Below are 5,075 nucleotides of genomic sequence, written 5' to 3'. Positions count from 1 at the left end.
GGATAGGAGCAGGAGGGGCCTGAGCAGGGCTGGCCTCTCCGGCTTTCAGAGAGAGTTACCTGATGGAGAGAAATGATTTTGCTTTTTCTGTTCTCTTACTTTCTTCTGGTAATCACGGGTCCCTACTAGCCTATGAGGCACGTTTGTGCCCACTAGATAAATGTTCACCCTGCCACACACACCCCCATGTTGAATTAGAAAGAAAATCATCCTCTGGGTGATGCTAGCCCTATGGGCACATGGCTTCATCATCTCAGCTCCATCCAGCCCCACTGGCCTTGTTGGCTGGGTGCACAAATGATACACCTGTGTAGTGTGGTCCTGATTAATCACTTCCGCCCAAAGACTGGGCACGGGCTGAAGGAGGTCTCACTTTGCACAGGTCATGGCACAAGTGATTTGGGGAGGAGGAGCCAGAAAAAATGCAGCGAGAGCTCCCCACTGCATGCGGGAGGCCCTAGCAGGGACAGGCTTAGCCCCAGGGACAGAGCTCTTCTGGGAGTTCCCTGCCAGGGATAGTATCCCACAACCCCAAGGCCAGGACTCAGTGGAAGGCAGTGCCAATGTAAAGTGAGGCTTGCGGCCACTTAAAATGACCTGACTGGACAGTCCAGAAATTTGGTGTCCCCCTTACCCTGTATTACACTGGTAGCTCCTTCTGGTTCGATACCTGGGTACCCACCCATCCACACAGTACCCTGCACATGGGTCTTCAATAACGATTTGCGGAATGAACGACTGTTGCATGAGATGACTGTCACGAGAGAGCCCTCCCAGACCTCTGTACCTCCAGGCCAGCTGGACGAGGCTGGACAGCCTGGCCTCCTCCTATCAAAGAAAAAGTCAGGTCAGCCATCCAGTGTCCCATTAACTCAGTGGGCTTTCACAAACTACTTTCCAGAAGCTTTGGAAACTCTCCTGAGGTGACCAGTGGTCTCCTTGTTTGTGGATCCAGGACCTCTGTGCAGTATCCGGAAGCACTGGGGGAGGCCATCTTCCCACCAGGGTCTACTTGCCATCTTCGGCCTGAGCCAGAGCCTGATGCTGATGCTCTTTAGCCACCCCCTACCAGACCTGAGTCCCGAGAGCCCAACTCCTGCTGTCTGACTTCAGCCAGTTAAAGGAAAACAGGGGACGCCTGGGTGACTCAGTCGGTTAAGTGTCTGACTCTTGATTTTGGTTCAGGTCATGCATGATCTTACAGCTGGTGGGATCAAGCCCCACATGGGGCTCTGCGCTGACAACGTGGAGCTTGCTTGGGATTCTCTCTCTCCTTCTCTCTCTTTCTCTCTCTCTCCCCCTCTCTTTCTGACCCTCCCCAGTTCATGCTCACGTGCACACGCTCTCTCTCTAAATATTTTTTTTAATATAAAAAGGAAAACGGATTCATGCTGTTGACATGGACTCAGGATGCCCCTGGTCTTGGCAGAGATACATTTTTTTTTTTCAAGCTGCTGTCAGGGCACTATGGATAATAGGCAATTTCATCAGAAATGAATTGAAAGCACTCTCTCTCTCTTTCTCTGTCTCTCAAATAAATAAACTGAAAAATAAAAGAAATGAATTGAAAGGACCTGCCTCAGCCAGAACTCCTCCTGCCAAAGGGGCATGGGGAGATCAGCCACCAGCAGTGGGAAAAGGCATCAATGTATATCTTAGGCTCAAATTCCTCCAAACAGCAGTTAGGATGAAAGTGAGAAGCGGGTCCCAATCCCCATCCTATAGACTGGAAACCAGGCTGTGGGTGTGCATCTGGAGCAAGGAGGAGGTCCTCCATGGAGTCAGAGGAGGAAATAAACCTCCAAGGGTTCAGTCCTGGGCCCTAGAAAAATGGTCTCCTCCAATGACCTGACCTGCTGGAAGCCACTGTTAGGAGAATTATGGAGGCCTGCCTTCTCACCTACGTCACCAAGTCTTTGGGTGTTTGTTTCCCATACTCCCAATATTATGGAGGCACGCTCTGGCACCCTCACTGACATTTCCAGCTATAGCTTCTGGACCCACTACGTAGGAAGGAGCTCGGTTTTAGCTCCCCACCCTCCCATCTGTGATGTCTGCCTTTCCCTCTGGGTGTTGACTCCTCATTCTTATTTTCGTGGCCTCGGCTTAAAAGGAATATGAGTCTGCACTACGTGGAGAGCCTTCTACAACACAGAAAAGATGATACCTGCCCTTAAATATGTAAAAACAACTGTGTGATCACTTGCCATATGTCAGGCACCATGCTAAGTACTTTCCATGCACGATCTCATTTAATTTTCCTAGCAATCCTTCGAGACAGGGACTATGAGGGGTGGCTAGCTGGCTCAGCCAATGGAACATGCAACTCTTGATCTCAGGGCAGTGAGTTCACCCCAAGGACGGTGTAGAGCCTACTTAAAAATATACATACATTTTTAAAAAGCTTAAAAGACAGAGACTATGATCATATTCATTTCTCAGAGGAGAAAACCAAGGCCTAGGGAGGCTAAATCACGAGCCCGAGGTAAGTGGGGTGAGCCAGTCACTGTTCAAACCTACCCAGGCTTTCAACTGCTACCCTATAGAACTGAGCCCAGCCCCATCTTTGGGGCAGTTCCCCTGGAAACAGAAGCACAGATGCAGCCACACTCATCAGAAGATGGCCTGTAAAAATGTGGCTTGGCGTCCAGGCAGCATGTGGGTAACAAACAGGTCATTGGTGACGTTCGGGTGTGAGGTGCGGGGCACTGCAAGCCCACCTGCTCCTCTCACCTCCCTTTGCCAGGCTGCCCTCGTGTCCCATGCCTCTCGGAACCTGGAGGGTGGCATGGTATTTGTGCATAGAAATTTGTGGATAGAGCAGTGTATCCAAAACACCACATTCAGAATTATGGAACACCCCCCCACACACCATTCTCCTCGAACTACGATCTGATTCTCCCAGGAATTTGGCCCATATTCCATATGCATGTGCATTTTTTCTCAAAGATTTCAGAGGAAAAGATCATTTGGGGTGCCTGGGTGGCTCAATCAGTTAAGCATCTGACTCTTGATCTAGGTTCAGGTCATGATCACATGGTTGGTGAGATCAAGTCTTTTGCCGGACTCTGACAGCGTGGAGCCTATTTGGGATTCTCTCTCTCCCTCTCTCTGCCCCTCCGCTGTTAGTGCTCTATCTCTCTCCCTCTCTCCTTCTCTCTCAAAATAAATAAATATACTTTTCAAAAATATCATGGACAGGAATGCAAAAGCTGCATGCCTCGTAAAGAAAACATATTTCGGAGACACTTGAGACTCGTGTCTGATACTTCTAGCTACATGCCCATGCCCACCTACCCAATGTTCACTATTCCCTACCACTAGACATACTTCGGCGGAAATGTTGGACACACTCAAGGCCCATCAGGTGAGCTAACTGCTGGCATGGTCCCTGAGGGTAGGGCATCCAAGACTGGCCTCTGTAAATCTGGGCACACAGGTAGGGATCAGGCACTTCTTCAGGAATAAGAGACCTGGCACGACCTGGTGCCAGGAAGCAATGCCAGGACGAAGTGGGGTCAGCCTCCTTCCCTCCCAGCCCCTGCCTCCAATGTTGCCTATTACACCCTTTAGCAGACGGTCCGCCCCAAGAATAGACAGGGGAGCCAGATTGCCTACAAGCCTGAGATTTTGGCACCTGCAATGAGCAAGCAATTCAGGGAGACCATGCAGGCTAAGTGGAGTGGTTCCCCAGAATAAGGGCTTGGTGCCATTTTCAGCACAGCCGCTGACTTGCCATATGATGGGGTACAAGTCATTTTACCTCTTTGTGCCTCTTCTCTAAACTGAAGATGACTGAGTCTTCAGCCTCTCTCTACGGCTCGAAGGACTAATGAGGTGGTGCTAAAAAACTGGCTATAAAAATCCTGCATCCTAGCTGTATGAGCTTAACAAGAGCAAATGGAACTGCCCCCTTTGCAACTGATCCGGAAACTAATTAAGCTTGCATCAAGAGCCTGGAACTAGAAACCCAGTTGCCTGTTCCCTTCAAATCGCGGGTTTTTTTGGTCAAAGCCATCTGGCAGTCAGCCCCCCTCAAAAGGAATATGCAGGACCCCCATCTCCCTTGGACCTTTCTTTTGAGCTTGAGAAGCCTGCCTGCTACCTCAGTGGAGAAGCCCCGCCCCGCAGGGACGCGGTCCGGCGGACCCAAGGCTGTTCTTGGCCTTTGGCCAATTCCCTGGTTCATTTCTCTGACATCCCCCTATCCTGTCTTTGTTTTCCTCCTTGCTAGAAGCATCTATAATTGAAGGAAACTTGAACTTCTGATTTTTCTTCAATATTTCAGGCTTAGCTCACAGGAAAGGGCTTTCAACTCCAAACTCTTAGCCAGCTACCCAGGGGTGGCTTGGAGTTCTATCTGCTGTGCCCAGTGTTTAGTTCCTGTGTGTTCCACTGCTGCCCTAGCTGCGTGCCAACCTATGGCCTCATGCCGAGGGCAGGAAGAGAAATGAATTTCAAAGACCCCCAGGGGAGGGGGACTGTTCAGCCTCCAGAATCATGGCAAAATGGCTTAGGAGGCAAAGTTGGCCTTGCTTCTCACTCCCTGGTGGTCCCCCCCACCCTTTTCTCACCAGGACACCCTGGGTCTTCATACCTTCCTCTGGCTTCTCAATGCTCTACTTGGTGACGACCCACTAGGCCTGCCCTCCCTTCAACATGACCTCTTCCCCCAAGCAAAAACCAGTATTATGAGCATACGTTAGGTTCTAAGCCATCTGATTAACAAATCAAGCAATTTGTGTTATGCTTAAGGGTTTCCTGCAATGCTACATATAGTCATATCCAATAGGGAGGCAATGAATCTGATATTTTAATTGGTATGCATGCTGTGTGACCTTGGTAACATGGCTGATGGAAATCCCTTCTCTCAATTATGGGATTATGACAGTGGGAAGTGGCCAAACCACTGAGGTAACACCTTTCTCTGCCTTCTCTAGAACCCAGATCACTCCATCCCTCCCACTTGTAAACAAAGGAACCCATCTGTCCCTCCCTGAGGGTATACTTGCAATACGGGCTAGCTGGTTTGCAGTCTCTTGGGAGTGGCTGTTCATTCCTGCTTCCTTGTACGA

The sequence above is a fragment of the Crocuta crocuta genome, unplaced genomic scaffold (assembly GCF_008692635.1).
Source record: "Crocuta crocuta isolate KB4526 unplaced genomic scaffold, BGI_CrCroc_1.0 scaffold676, whole genome shotgun sequence".
NCBI classification, from domain to species: Eukaryota; Metazoa; Chordata; class Mammalia; order Carnivora; family Hyaenidae; genus Crocuta; species Crocuta crocuta.
This window is presented reverse-complemented; position numbering follows the sequence as displayed.